Source organism: Brachyistius frenatus, unplaced genomic scaffold, assembly GCF_029030835.1.
Source record: "Brachyistius frenatus isolate BFR_SWC_R1_liver_20210118 unplaced genomic scaffold, ASM2903083v1 Contig_71, whole genome shotgun sequence".
Taxonomy (NCBI): domain Eukaryota; kingdom Metazoa; phylum Chordata; class Actinopteri; family Embiotocidae; genus Brachyistius; species Brachyistius frenatus.
Genome location: NW_027210670.1, coordinates 1,605,398 through 1,622,306, shown reverse-complemented (window position 1 = coordinate 1,622,306; position 16,909 = coordinate 1,605,398).

Below are 16,909 nucleotides of genomic sequence, written 5' to 3'. Positions count from 1 at the left end.
CTGGCTCTAAACTCCATCAGATTATTTAGCATGTCATCTCACAAAGAGTAAATCCTGTACTTCTCTCAGGGGACATTGGAAAAGTTCAACACTGTACTAAAGAAAATAAAAAACAACATGGAGGGAATAAAGAAGTGGCTTAAGAGAAGATAAAGGAAGATTAAAAAGGGTCACACTGCTTTGATGATTACCTTAATTCTTATCTCTGCATTCAAAGTCATCTTCCAGAAACAAAGCTACCATCACGCCCAAAAGCTGCAAACACCCTCATATCTCTAAAAGCGCTGTATCTACGGAAACAATCAGACTTCTTAAATAACAATTAATGTCGGTAATGAAAGTTGGCTGATATCACAAACCTTTAGTGTTTATCGAGCCACTAAAATGAAACAGCCTGCTTTATCTTTAGAATTATGTTTTATATCTACTGTAGTTATTATGGTCAAAGTCATTTCTGTTCACTCCTCGTGTTTAGTCCTGGCAGTAATTCATTTTGCATTCTGCATGATGAACCTACTTTGTTCTGATTGGCCAATTTATGGAAGCTGATCATCTCTAGACAGATTACACTTGTTTTTCTCATTCGGTGGTTAACCGCATTGGTCCCGCCCCTCCTTCACTGGGATTGGACAGCTGGTGACAGTGACGAGCGCAGTGCTAATATTTCTCAACTGTTATTGACTGGAAAGTAATCACCGCACAGTTAGTGCAGAATACATAGTACGCACCTCATCAAGCTGCTGTCATTTATTAAAACAATTGTATTTAAAAATATGATGTACTCAAGAAAAAACACTTTGTTGGACAATTGTCGTAGGTAGTTGCAGCAGTGGCAGAGTGTGGGCAGGTTTGGCACATGCTGATTGGTTAAAATGAACAGGAGGTCTACGCCAAGCAGGATGGAACAACTGCAAACGCTTCCCTATAGAGGCCAGAACCATATTTATGGAGTGAAATCTACCAGGCAAGTAGAGGAAGTGCATTCAGATAATGCTGAAGCTTGGGCTCGTGGAAATGGTTTGAAGATTATTAAAGGTAGGTAGGTAGGTAGGTAGGTAGGTAGGTAGGTAAAGCACATTTCATCATAATTATTGTTTATTGTCTCACGTTGAACCATTCTATGCTCTGACAAACCTTTTTGTTGTGATGTTTTTGTGGAAAATTAAGGAGGTAGTTGACGTGGTAACCACTTGAAAGCAACATAGGAGCCACGCTAGACTGTGATTAAGTCCTGTGGTGGTAAAATGAATGCTAATGTCTGTATAGCAACATTCTAACAATTGAAATATTTACATGCTGATATTTACCAGAATGTGACTCGACTACAAATTCCAATTCATTAGCCTTATTTCAAAGATGACACAGTACCCTACACCTCACTGTCTGGTACCAGTTACCAATGACCATAATATACACTAAATCACTCTCCATGCCAGAACTCTGAAGATTGTGATTAGCGTCCTCATCATAAATCACTTTGGATAAAGGCTTGATATAAATGCATTCTCTGTTCAAATTGTCTGGAATCATAACTGTTTTTATCGAAGGTTTCTTTTTTTTCTTTCTCATATTGCATGTCACTAACGTTTTTATATCAAAAAGGGGAAAAGAGTGTGTCCGCTAGTGACTACATGTTTCCAAACTGAAAGGTGTGACTGACATTTGCTCAGAATGAATATTCCCCGAACGACTTATTCCACCGAACCTCATAAATGCCTCCATTAATAATCACTCCCCAAACATTAAACCCCTCAATTAATATCAACACATCCCTTATCTCCAGTTTTGCATTATCTCACGTGGCCAGATTCATGTTTTGTGCTGAACTTCTGCATAGTACCTCGCCTAATCCCTCCTATTAAATTCCAGTATCCTTGTAAAGGGAAGCCGTTATATTGTTAACGATGGGTCATACGAGTAAACTCTGTAAAAGTGCAAGAATAAGTAATTCTGCTTTGACAATGAGGTGCAGTAAATGTTGAGCAGCCGGTCCAGTTAACGCTCCGGCACCTGGGAATGGATGTTGTAAAAAACAAAAGTGTTGCCTGTGCTGTAAAAAAGTAATGGTATATAATTTAGGCAGTTTTAAGGGAAATTTGCTTATGATTGCAGTTAGAGAGACACTTGACCAACTTTAGATAAACAGCGGGAGTCAAATCTGTCATACTTCCATGTAAACCTGTAAATAAATAAAGTTGAAAGATTTAGAAACATAACTCCAATTTGATTGCCTTCCTCTATCCAAAACAATGAGCCTCGCATTGCCTGGCCTTCAGCGTGTCATAATTCATCGATCGTTATTTCCATATTCCTTTTGCATGAAAATGATGTGTTTGGCGTGCAACAATGAATCGAAATCTGACTACCTCAACATAATGTGCTGAATTGATGTGGAAATACCTTATAAACATTTTCAGCTCATGAAAGAGCAAGAACATTTCTAGTTTTGCACAAGGTCACACTGTAGGAAATTAGTTTTATTGTGATCAAACAAAAACCATTTATGTCATAGAATTTTTTTTTTTTTTTTTATTAATATTGACCCATTTGCAGATCTTCCTTTGTTCGTGTCATCAGCACAGCATGACTTAGCGACGGTGTGCTGGATTTGTAGAGCGTGGTCAGATACAACAATAAATTTAGAAATGGTATTTTGGCACCCTCATTTCAAATCGAGAAAATGTTCCATTATAGCAACTAATCAAATTAGTACATAGACCAAAGGCCTTGTTGGTGTGCTGCAATGCTGCACTTTTTTTTCTTTCCATCTCTTTCAGGTCAGACTATTTTATCTCTACCTCTGCCACAGTTCTTATTCGAGGTGACAGTGTTCACAGCACTTGTCACCTGCCCCCCCATGCCGTCTTGTTTTTTTGTCTTTTTTTTTTTGTCTCTTCCTTGGCCAGGCCTCTCGTGAAAGTGCCAAATAAAACATCTGGGTTCACCTGAAGCTCATTCCGGTCCGCCTCCACTGTGATTTATGGATGATTCCTTTTAAGTATCCCTGTTCACACACAAGCAGATAGCTGTTAAGCATGTAGAATATTCATCATCGGTCTTTATATATAGGTGAGCATATGCATATTTGAGTAATACCAACTTTTTTGTGGTTCCAGGCTGATCTCACACACAGGTATAGAACTTGTTCTGTTCACACTTTGATAAATGAGGCCCCAGGAACAGCACAGTGAAGGATCGGTACAGATGTTCACATCAGTCGTTGTAACCGCAATTTCTTTTACCATGAATAAACCACTGAAGTATTACTTTTAGACAAAGCTGCACATTAGACATATTATTCTAGCGATGAACCTCTCCATCGTCAATGGTGGGAGTCTCTGACTCTCTGAAATGACATTTTTAATACTCAGTCATGTGACTCACATGTTGCCAAATAACCTAATTAGTCGTGAGATGTTCCACCAGATGTTTTTATTTTAGCGTTACACAAGTCTTCCAGTCTTTTGTCCCAACTTTTTTGCGACGTGTTGCTGGCATCAAATTCAAATTCAAATTCAAATTCAAAATTCAAATATATTAAATATTATATGAAAATGACGGCTGTGATGTGGACAGAACAGCTGAGTGCAAACAGACGTGGCTCAGAAGGATAGGAAGAAGAAAAGTGTTTTTCCTCAAAATATTCTCACTGACCTTTCGGCTGCTCTGATGATTTGTTGACAAGGTTTATTTATCTAATAATGGCCACTTTAGGGCTCCATACATGACCTCAGGTATAATACTGTACATTTGAGATTAGCTGCATGTTTCAGCCATGTTGGAAATAACAGAGAAGCAGGAAGGACAAAGAGATTAAGACAACGATCTTGATGAGGATTAAAAAGGAGAGAGGACAGTGTTGCACACAGAAAAAAAGAAAGGCAGAAATTGATGAATGCGTCTTTTTGGTTTCACACTGTGACACAGTGAGTCCTTCTCTCTGTGCCTCATTTTTCTCTCTACATGTCTACGACTGTACTATATGTCACATCTCCCTTTTTTCTGCCTCTCGTTCTCTGCCTCTCTGCAGCTCCCTTATCGCTCTGCTCTCCTGCCATCCACACTGCTTCCATCTCTTCGTACATCTCCGTTTCTTCCTGCCCTTTCCTTGCTGTGTCTGTCAGAATACAGTATCTCCCTCATCTCTCGTTCTCCCTCCCTCTCCTTTCTATTCTTCACCCCTCTTTCTGCTGTGTCACCCTCTTCCATCTTATCTCCCTCTTTTCTATGAGTCTTTCAACTCCTGTGCTGTCATTGATATTGATTTGGACTATCTCTTTCTCTGCTGCCCCCTCCCCCCCACCCCCTCTTTCTCTACCTCCTTCTTCTCCTCCTCTCTCTCTCTCTCTCTCTCTCTCTCTCTCTCTCTCTCTCTGTGTGTGTCATTGCTCCCCCACTGGAGCCTGGCAATAGAAATGACTAATGGGAGGTTATTGCTGATATCAAGATAAAGCAGAACACTGCTGGGCTCCTTAACTGCTACACAACACACGCATACACACACGCACACGCACACACACACACACACACACACACACACACACACACACACACACACACACACACACACACACACACACACACACACACACACACACACACACACACACACACACTAACCACAGAATAACACAATTAAAGTTGCTATAGATGACAAGGTTTGAAATAAACATGATTTTTTTTTTTCATCACAGTTTATCATTTTTATTCTTAATTTTTTTGGCACTTAAGCCTTTTCACATTTAAATAAAGCACACTGAGGTATTTTAATTATTTGTGCCCAATATCATTCAGTATGTTGTAATTATATTGAATTGGAAACCCATAATAAAACATCTTTTAGTTGCAGCCCTTTAACAAAGGGGTCCATATACAATCGTATAATATTTACTGTATAAACATGTGAATTTTACAAGAGTCGTTTCAGTACTTCTGCTTTATAATTTTAGTATTTTTTTCATAATTAGATTTACAATATGGTCAACTTAATTCCGAGAACTTTTTCTGCCACTGCCCCCAAAGATTAATCCAGGTGACATTCCCCTGACTTCCCTTTTAGTGCCGCCACATGGTTGGTATTTCTTTGACTGGACTATCTCAGCACCTATTGAGGATAACAATATTTCTAATTCTTTAACTTTTCTTGGACATTGTAAATTATCCAGCACTTTGTTTTGCAAATACTTGCAAAAATGACATTCCCATCAGCCCCTGCTGTACTTAATCATTGCAACTGCAAAACCTTGGCATGTTAGCATGTCGTTGTTAGTATGTAAAGTCACGCTATACGGAGCTTGTAACATTACCAGTGTTACTCATCACTTATGATTTCATAATGGTGTGCTGTGTCTCTTGCAGAGTTCCCTTTGTCCTTTCTGAATCTCAGATTGAGTTGTCACCGTGGACGGCAGACTGGTGTCGTGTCTGAATGTACAGTAACCTTCAGGTCTGTGATCGCCTCTTTCAGAACAGCCTGATCTCCGTTTGGTTAACAGGCTTATTTCCAGTGTGCATATTATCTTATGGCTCCTGGAATCCTCAGCTCTCATTATTATTGAACGACCATGTATTTATCATTCAGTGTGTCTTGGTGTGACAGAGGGCTCATCTTCCAGCCACCGGTGTGCCCACAGCTTGTGTTAGAAACACTGATGGAACAGTGTACCAGTAGGTAGAGGAGATCCAACATGTGGTTGAAATTGAATGAATGGTCCTTAAAAGTAATAATGTTGTCATGAGGTGGAGTGTCCAACAGGACCCAAATGCAGGCGCACAGACTCGGGTATCAGTTCAAAATAAAGTCTTTATTCCAACAAACAAGCAAACAAAAGGTGGCACCTACAGTGACTATTTCCTTCCAAGTCGGGAGGGCAACTCAACCGACTGATAGCTCTGCTGCAGGAACAGGAGCAGGAGGAACGGGAACAGACGGGCATGTGTTCTGATATGTTGTTCTTTTTCATCTCATGTCTTCTGTTGCTGATAAGTGTCTCATCTGGATGTTAATAATAACGTGTGTTGCTTTCTAACAACATTATTTCAAACCCCTTGACAGATGATTTTGTTTTTTTATACATGACATTACATTTCATTTAGCTGACACTTTTATCCAAAGCGACTTACAATAAGTGCATTTCAACCATGAGGGTACAAAACCAGAACAACAGGAATCAAGAAAATACAATTTGTTTAGAGAAAGCCAAACTACAAAGTTCTATCAGTAAGTTCCATTTTAAGCTGCTAAAGTTCTACTATTCAAGGTAAAGCTTGAAGAGGTGTGTTTTTAGTTTGCGGCGGAAGATGTTCAGAGTTTCTGCTGTCCTGATGTCGTTGGAGAGCTCATTCTACCATTTAGGAGTCAGGACAGCAAACAGTCGTGATTTTGTGGAGTGTTTAGTTCAGTGAGGAGCAACAAGCTGATTGGTGGAAGCAGAGCGGAGGGAGCGGATGTAAGGTTGGACCATGTCCTGGATGTAGACCGGACCCGATCTGTTCACAGCAATGTTCAATGTTTTGAAACGGATGCGGGCAGATACTGGTAACCAGTGAAGGGAGCGGAGGAGGAGGAGGAGGAGGAGGAAGAGGAGGAGGAGAAGGAGGAGGAGGAGGAGTATTGTAAGTGAATTTAGGAGGTTAAAGACCAGTTGAGCTGCTGCATTCTGGATGAGCTGCAGAGGTTGGATGGCGCTAACAGATAGACCTGCCAGGAGGGAGTTACAGTAGTCCAGACGTGAGATGACCAGAACCTGGACCAGAACCTGAACCAGAACCTGAACCAGAACCTGGACCAGAACCTGCACCTCCTTCTGAGTGAGAAGAGGACGTATTCTCCTGATGGTGTGCAGCATGTATCTACAGGAACGTGTTGTTGCAGTGATGTTGGCAGTAAGAGAGAGTTGACTGTGGAGTGTCTCCGAGGTTCTTAGCAGTCAGGGTCGGGATAACAGAGTTGTTGAAGGTAGTAGTCAGGTCGAGGGTGGGACAGTCTTTCTCTGGAAGGAAGAGCAGTTCGGTCTTGTGGAGGTTGATTTCCAGGTGGTGTGAGGACATCCACTGAGAGACGTCAGTCAGACAGGCAGAGATTCATGCTGCTACCTGTGTTTCAGATCGGGGAAAAGAGAGGATCAGTTGGGTGTCATCAGCATAGCTGTGGTAGGAAAAGACATGCGAGTGAATGACAGATGATTTCAGTCATGTTATATGTGTGTTTGGGTTTTCACACCACAGGGCATGTATTGCATACATTTGTGCTATGCATCAATATGCTTCAATAATACGTACTTAGATATCATGTTTTAGTTTCATCAAATACATACATTATTAATCTGTGGACAACTGACCTCCGAGACTCGCAATTCCACACTGTCATGTAACACAGTTGTATATCTAGTGAACAACAACAAGCGGTTGATATAATTTGATTACTTAAATTAGCGACTGTTTACCTTGATGACAGCTTTGCACACTGTTGGCAGTGTCTTACACAGCTTCATGAGGTCTCCATCTGGAAGGGTTTTCAGGTAACAGACGAGCTTCATCACCGGTTAGCACCAACATTACAATGACAACAATTACAGTTAGTCTTTTTCCTTTTTGTACATGTGGCACATACTTTGTCTCCAATGTGACTAAAAAAAGTAGGTGCAGTCAGGCTACATCTGATGAAGGAGAACTCGTTATAACAAACTGTCAATACTCTGTTCCATGTTTCGCATGACACAAGTGGAAGAAGGATTGAGAGTCAGAGATGTCACAGGTTTATCTAGAGTGTCCAAATCCACTTTGTTATAACAATGATCTTGTGCATTGTAAGCAACATGGTTCCCAGAGATGGGACTTTGTGGCCTGATTATTCAAAGGTGGGTTTTGGACATAACATGAAACAAATCAGAGTATCATCCATTCCCTTTAAAAGCCAAATCAGCTTGCTCCTCAGCAGATTGCTATATCAGCAGATTAGCAAAGTAGTAAAACAGCATGTTTCTCAACCTTGACATTTAAGGGATTTGTTTTTATAATTGTATAATGCTAATATTCTTTAAATAAAAATCACAGTAAAATATCCTGAACTGATTCAAACTCCTCCTACGTTCAAAGTTTGTTTTACACATATGAAGAGAATAATCTGGTGTAAACACGTGTGTATGGCTTTGGAAATCAATTTGATTATATTCAGGATTTTGTCATGTTTGAAAATACTTGTCTAGATATTATGAGTTTCTTTGAAAGGAAGAATTATGACTACAGGGATGTACAGTTGCCTGTGTTTTGTAAACTGCAATGTATTATATGGGGGGAATTCTGTCAGCATCAATGTCACCTTCTTGCCATTTGTGGCTGGAAATAAAGGGAGGAAGAGGAGAAGACGATAAAGAAGAAGAAACAGGGATTGGGAGTCCCAGGGTGACTGGGTCTAATTGAAATGAATTCTGACTAAAGCAATGACTTTAATGACATTTTGAATCCAGGACTGGAGTAATGACATGGAGGGACCCCCGAGGGAGAGCGGCACTTTAAAAAGCCAGAGTGAGACGAAAGAGGAGGAGGAGGGGGGGGGGGTTGGAGAGGTTAAGTTTGGAGATAGGGTATCTATTCAGAGAGCGAGGGGAGACAGAGAAAGCCAGAGAGACTCGTTGGAAAAGAAGAGACAGATAGAGACAGAAGAGTTTAATGTTGGCGAGAGAAGCAGACTTTAAAAAGACATCCGGGGAGAGAAGAGTTTTTGCTTTGTCTTCTTTTCATCAGGCTGTCAAGCAGCTTCTCTTTTTCTGCTCATTTCCCAGACTGCCAGATACTGTCGATAGGTCAACCTTATGAAGTCGCTAACTGAAACTCAGTGAAACCAACTGAGGCCTCGTCACCACAAAATATGGTAAAACTCTCTCCTGTGATTAAACATTAACCACCATAATGATATATTTATATGGATAAAATTGAATATCAATTTTCTTTGAAAGGCAGTACATCACATTGTTTCAGGTTGGGTTGTATTTCAAAGAAAAAAGCACTTTAAAATCATTTGAAAAACAGAAATTATGAATATAAAGACGCAAAATGCACCACATGAATAATATGAGGAGGCATATTTCTGTCTCTTTTAGTTTGTTGCCAAGCACGGAGGCTTGAACTGGACCTTAAAAGAGCAAGACAGGACAAAATGGGCAAAACTTAATATACAAAAACAGCTCAAAGTAAGCAACTGACCAATAGATTCAGCACGCAAGTTTATGGATAGATTTTCAAATACTATTAGGCGTATATACCTCGGGGTGCTATCACATGAGGTAGATCAAGTCATTTAAAGTCATATGACAACAACAAATGCACAACAGATCACCACGTGTTGTTTTTAAAATGACTTGTAGATGTCAGAAGAAATTCTTGTATATTTCTTATCGTTGACGAATACATTCCCTGCTTCTACTAAATTTTCATAATGACACCTGGAAAACCCAAACCAGTTATTGCAGTGATCACTAACCACTCACCACTGTTGCAACAGGTTGACAGAGACTTGACCCAAATCCAACACGGTTTCACAAAGTTCATGACAGAGCAGTAGTATCACACATGGGTGAGGAACAGGCCGTTTCCAGAAGACCAGCTATGATAAAAAAAAAAAAAAAAAATCAGTCGAAAATGAACTGGACAAGAGGCTCGGCGGTAAAGGGACAGACTTGGATCAAACACCAGGAGGACACAAGAAGAATAACACCTGGATGAAGAGCACGATGGACAACAGATGGCAGACTGACAGAAACAAGCAGGCTGTATAAAGAGGAGGGTGGGAAGACAGTTCGACAAAGGTGGAAACTATCAGGGCAGGAGGTCACTAATCACACACGAGGGCAGGAAGTCAAGACACCTGAAACAAGAGAAGATTGAAAATACAAAATAAAACAGGAAATAAAGTCAAAGAAAACAGGAAATAGGAGTCGGGTGCAGGTTGTGAAAATCACAGTCACGTGCTCGTGGTTCTCGTCTGGTTATCGCACCAGCCGAGAACAGATCCGCTGTTTCGAGCACAGAGACAGACTCTGTTGTTTTTGTGGTATTTCAGCTGATTCTTGACAAGCTGACTAAGGAGGTTTCTCAACTTTCAAAATGTTCTGATGGATGCTCCAACAGGATCAAATGCTCGAATTTGACGAGAAAATCAACTCGTGTGTCTTTAATAAGTGCAAAGAGTGCTCCGATGATTATATCATATAAAACCAAACTGGGTAAGATCTCCTGTAAAATGTACGCAGCATATATTTTTGCCTGTTATTAGACCAAACTGTTAGTACCCTATCAGTACCGATGTGAGTTACTGAAATACCGACGTGTTCAAATATTAATAAAAAAAAAAAAAAACTTTAAATTAATGACAATTACATATTTATGTCCATATCCTGGTATATTATCATAAATATAAATTATGTTTTAGTTACAATTCACCAGCACGTGATAAAATAGTTCCCTCGCATGATGAATGGTGGAGATCAATGGAGACTTAATAGGATGCATCCTATTAAGATAGCGGCTCCTAAAACTAACGGATGATTTAAAGTGCTTCAATAATTTGGAGGATCGCCTCAATAGTGAGGAAACACCGTAATAAATGCATTTTACCCTCATCATGATCATGCCATTTCATATTAAAGGTAACATGAGTGTGAAGCCAAAGCGTAAAACCCACTGTTGTTGTCCAGAATTTATAGCAAATGTATTTAAATTAGGATGGTGTCTGTGTACAATTTAGTGTATTAAACGAGAGTGTTGTATACATGAATCATAATGTGGTCACACATGTAGCTGCAAAATCTCATCTGCACTGAAAGAACAACAAAACTGTTCAGATACTCACAGATACATCATTTCTATGTGTATGATTGCTGAATGTGATTATGAAATTCAAATGACATCCTTGATCTTGGCCACTTGCCCACACGTTACCAGAGGGGGATTTTAAACAGCATGAAGCATTTTAAAATGGATGTTCCTTTAATTCCTGGTCATCCGAAAGCAGGATGTGAAGCTTCAATTAGTGTTTTGGATTTGGGATGGTGGCATTCATTAAAGTTGTTTTTAATGATTATGGGTCTCAAGGCAAAAGTCTAAAGTCATCATTGGCGCGTCAACCCACAAAGCATTTCAATCCAAGGCTGAGTTTCCATCATCAGAGAAAACACTTGAGTTTCATTGTTCGTACTGGATGTCAGTGTTAAATGTCACAGATTTTAGAAACTGAACTAGAACATGGATGCCAAAGCCCAAAGTCCACGTTTCAATCTTTTACATTTTCTAAATTGAGTTCAGAAGAAAAATGTCTCCAGTGGAAAGAAAAAACAGACAAACATTTGCAAAATAATCCAACCACAAGATTTTCAGCTGTGGTGATTTAATTAAATGTTCTACGTTTATTTACTGCCTTGTTATTGATTTATTTTAAATATAATTTTAATGCCTTCTTTTATTTTGTATCTATTCCTAGGCCTGTGTAAATAATGTTTTTTTGTTTTCGTGTGTCTGAATGGTGCTATATAATAAACGTGCCTTGCATTTATGTTGGTGTTATCTATCCAGGCATGAAAAAAGGGCAACAATAAACAGAGCAACAGAAAACAAGGCAACAATAAACAAAAAAACTGAAAACAGGGCAACAATGAACAGAGCAACAGAAAACAGGGCAACGATAAACAGAGCAACAGAAAACAGGGCAACAATAAACAGAGCAACAATAAACAGAGCAACAATAAACAGGTCAATGCAGAAGTTGGCCCACACAATGTGGTTGCATGTCCTGTTATTGAATCAGTGAGTTTCTCTTTGATAACAAACATCAGTGTTGAAGTGTTGAGTTGTTACCAAAATGCAGTCAAGTTATTTTTGTTTCCTTCATTCAGAGCGACACACACATACACACACACACACACACACACACACACACACACACACACACACACACACACACACACACACACACACACACACACACACACACACACACACACACACACACACACACACACACACACAGACACACTGCCCTTCACCTGGTCAAGTGTCACCATGACATTATTCCAGCCTTCTTCTTAGTTTTGCTGTGATTATACAGGCCGTGACCACAGATTGTTTCTGGATGTGTTAGTGGGGAACCTGAAGGGTTATAATAGGTTGTAACAGGCGACGGGTCCATTTCATAGTTGAGGCAGCGCACAAGCATCCAGTGTGTCCCAGCCTTGCTTATGATGCTCCCTGCTCCACTCACATTACAGTGCAGCACTCGGTTCAAGTGCAACAGGAACTTGTTATTTGCACTAAACATAAATAAAACTATTGTACCTGAATGCTTCAGTAGAGAAAGACATCACAATAAACTGTCTTATTTTATTCTTTGCAAGTTTTTCATACAAATTTTGTTTTGTTAAATTTAAACAATTTTACACCAAAAGATTTAACTTTATTTAGTTTTCAGTGTTTTATGTCGAACAGCTTTCATTTAACGTGTGCTATCGTGCACAGTGGAAGTGATCATGATCATTTTGACAGCGACGAGAACAGTAATTTACTTCAAATCATCCTCTTTGCCTTTGAAAGAGACGAGATCCAGAGAAAAATCCTCACACAAGATGATGACAAATGCGAGTGGTAAAGTGCGCTGCTGCTGCATTTATCAGTCAGAGCTGCCACTTGTGAATGGTGCTGTTTGATGAGCTGTGTTTCGCTAGACGACCAATCCCTCCCTTCGCTCTTCAGTTGTCTATAACATAAAAAGACTTGTGCATTTTCTCAGATGTGTTTCTGTGTGTTTATTTTATAACTAAATGTGCTCAAACTCTTACAGATGGTTAAAATGACTGGTGTTTCCGGAATAGAGAAATCCACTGAAAGTGACAGGTCACACAAAGGCGACGGCGTGTTTCGATATTAATAGCTCGTCTGCCTTTTATGGGGCAAAGAGAGAAGACAAGGAAGGGCTCCTATTCAAATAGTAATTGCTCACAGTTAATCATTAGTGCCTGCGTGTCATGAGACTGGGCAGATTTTGCTTTGGGGGGAAATTAGAGTGTGATTGTACAACAGCGGTCGCCACAAAAGTCGGGCGTCAAATTAAAGATAAGAAAAAGTAGTGTGGGGATTATATTGCACAGGATTCATTAGATTCTATAGTTTGACACAGAAAACAATACACCAGGGAAGTCCATTTCAAGAGCTTTGGTTAAAGGGGAATATCACTTAATTTCTGAAGTCCCACATCGTTGGCAGCTCCCATTTGTTCCCCCTCACTCTTTAATTGATATCAAATCATTAGCTCCTAACTGGAAATGGCTCATAGCTGTAGATGTTATGTTTCCTTGTTAAGGGGTGTAATAGGGTTGTGCAGAAGTCAGGTGTCAAAGTGAAGATGGAGAACAAGCTGGAGTGCTCTGTGGGGAATGAAACGTATTCAATTACACAGTTTAGCAGAAAATGAAGGAACAGCAGAGGAATGGTTATGTGTGAGTTGGGCGTAATTCTGACTCTGAATTTCTCCATCTTTGTACATTATGTCCATGAACGAGAAAATTAACACTGCAGAAATCAAGTATGTCTTTTATTTGGTTGATAAGCTTTCATCCAGAATATGTCCTTTCAAATTGAAGGTTATAATTTAGTATTGCTAATTTTGATCTAACTTTACAAAAATGTGTCATTTACAGTGACATAACAGGTAAACGACCCTCCACATTAAAGAAGTGTGGTTTAAATATTAAGATCATGGATAACTTGCAGACAGAATAATGAATATGTCAATGTAATGCCTTTATTGTTGGAGAAGAAGACATCCATCCATTATCTAGACCCGCTTTATCCTGAACAGGGTCACAGGGGGGGGGGTGCCTATCCCAGCTCACTTAGGGCGAAGGCAGGGTTCACCTGGACAGATCACCAGTCCATCACAGGGCCAACACGTAGATGCAGATGGAAACAAAGACCAGTCAAGCTCTCATTCTCACATAAGGGACATTTGTAGAACCACCAATGAACCTGAGGTTCATGTTTCTGGATGGTGGGAGGAAGCAGAGAACCGAGAGAACCCACACAGGCACACAGAGAACATGCAGACTCTGCACAGGAACCTTTTTGCTGTGAGGCGACCACGCTAACCACTGAACCACCTGAGAAGGAGACAACTAACTGAAATTGAAACCATACACTGCAAAAATGCAAGACAAATTAAACCAGCACAATTTAACATCTCCCAACCTTTAGTCCAGAGCTGATCCTGTATTTTATAAAATCAACTATATTTATCACCCAACTCTTATAGTGCGGCTTTCTGTTATTTCCTCAAGGCTCAAACAGAGATAACTCTTACAGCATCACTATGATGTCACCATGGTGGTTTTCCCAGTCTTAAGAAAGCTCCTTCAGAGCCTATGACAATTACATAACTGGTCTTCAGTCTGAAAAAGACTCTCTGATAAGTACATTGAACTTTGTGTAAAATCAGCAGAGTGCCCCTTTAAATCTGTGTAAAATGTCACAGTAACTAGACAATAGTATTATTGCTGTCAATTTATCTCACAGCTAGCCTACTTAAACCTTTTAGGAACAGCGGATGGCTGATTGGACATCTTGCCCATTAATCAACACCAATCATAGAAAATGACCCGTGGGAAATGTGCTACTTCTTCATTTGGCACACTTAAAGCTTTTGCCAAAGTGCATTTCTTGTTTTGCTGATTGAGCTGCTTAATTGCTCAACAAAATTAATGTATATTAAATGAAAAAAGGACGTGCACATTTCTATAAATCTGGTAAAACATCCATGAAAACTGCCTAAATCAGTCATGTAGGAAACTCCACTTGACAGCTGTTTATCTGTATGCAGAATATACGCACAGTTTAAATAAAAAAAATTTTTTTTAACCAGAAGCCCAGAGGAGAAGTATTTTTTTCCATCTAGTTAGGTTGAGTCAGATGTCATCAGTTTCCATGATTCACATTCAAAAGTAAATTTTACGAGAAACCAAATTTTAAAATGGGAGACCTGAGTTGATACAATGCACCATCGTTTTGCAAGAAAATACCCGAGGAAGGAAATGATACAAGATGTGAGTTCTTTCTGTCATCTTTTCTCTTTGTAACAAGCTGTGTCATCAGCACAGAGGGCAACGGTATGCATTGAAAAGGGTGAGTATCAGTGTCATTTTATTTCAAGACCTGTAGTCATTTCACCAGACGGCAGGATGATAAGACCTTTGTTCAAAGCTCTTTTTGTGTCTAATCTGATCTGGTCTTTTAGGTACATAGATGTTGACGAGAATGTCACAATAACCTTTGAAAAGCATGAGGGCCATTGTGTTCTAAACATGAACCGACCAGTCAATAAATGTTTATTCTGCCCTCTGACAGTTTGTGTAAATCAGTCTCTGTCATTTCTCTTCTTGCTGATGAGGATACCGTTTGGGACAGGAAAGGAGATGACAGTTTAAAAAAAACTGTTGAAAGACACTGCCTGAACAGTCTGGAGCAGGACAGACAGGAAGTAATCAAGATGCAGAGCGGCTGGATGAAGCAGTATCAGATTATCAGTGATCAAAAACCTCAGAAGCTGTTCCTGTTGTGCACAAGTGCAGCACAGTGATGCACGTAAAGCAGCATGCATGTATTCCAGGTTACATTTGATCTCCTGGATATATGTTAGTGACCAGAAGTCACTGCAGACTTCATAAAACAGTACACTTCAAATGTTGTGTCAAACTCAGGAAATCAGCAACAGAGAATCTTGAAATTCTTTTGAAAACTGAAAGGCTAAAAAAACAAAACAACAACATATAAATTGAACCGGAGGTCACAACGCACAGAACTAATGAGCTCCAGTAATGTGGCATCTCCTGTGTACTGACTCTGCTATTAGCCTCTTCATGCAGGAGTCACTGTTCTGCTGCAGGTCGATGCTGTTGACTGTACAAGATTAACAGTAATGGCCACAAGTGTTCATTCACAATTTACACAATCATTTCATAGGAATGTTAAAGTTTGGGATTATTTTTCTATCATCTGAGTTTTAAATGATGTTAATGTATTGTATTCAATGTAAATATTTTTTTTTAAGTTATCCTATATATTAATCTACTTAATCTACTAGATGGTTAGTGTTATATGTTGCTATCACTGTTTTTTATGTTTGTCTCTCGGGCCCTTCCATCAACTTCATTGGCCAAATAGGCAATGATCTTACTAAAGACTGAACTGGGCCGAGCGCCGGCACTTCGATAATTGTAGGCTGCAGGGTTTATCAAAGTACGTCCTGCTGCCTGCTCAACGTGTTGAATGACAGCAGATGAGAAGTGATTGTTAATGAGAAAAGTCAAAGGCCCGCCTGCCTGGCGTGTGCGTTATGTTTTACGTGCTGCGGCCCGGTTGCATGTGTGTGTCCACACCGGCTGTTTGTCACCAGCGTATCAGCTGCGGTGCTGCAGCTGCAGGTCCTCCATCATGTCCATCAGTCTTGAGTTTTTGAGGTCCGAGAAGTGATGAGTTGTGATCAAAAAGCAGCGAGAGAGAGATCGTGTGGGAAAAACATCGCCGCTCACCTACTAAAGTGTCGTCATATAACACACACATTTGTACTGTGATTTTACAGTACAAATGTGATTACAGATCGTTTCCCGGTATATTTTAGCAGGGAACGGCGCAGGCACACTTGAAAAATAGACGTCGAGGCCTATTTTATAAAAGAAGTGTGGCTGCACTAAAAACTGCTGAAATGAAATGATAACATCCATCACAGCGTGCAGGCAGTGTGTCCATCAACGGAGACAGCCGTGTGACACTGTCTTTTACACTCTCGCGGTTCAGGCAATTTAAGCGCGACAGCTTAGACTAGTAATAATTAAAAAGTAAATTACTCACACTTAAAACTCCCAATGCAATG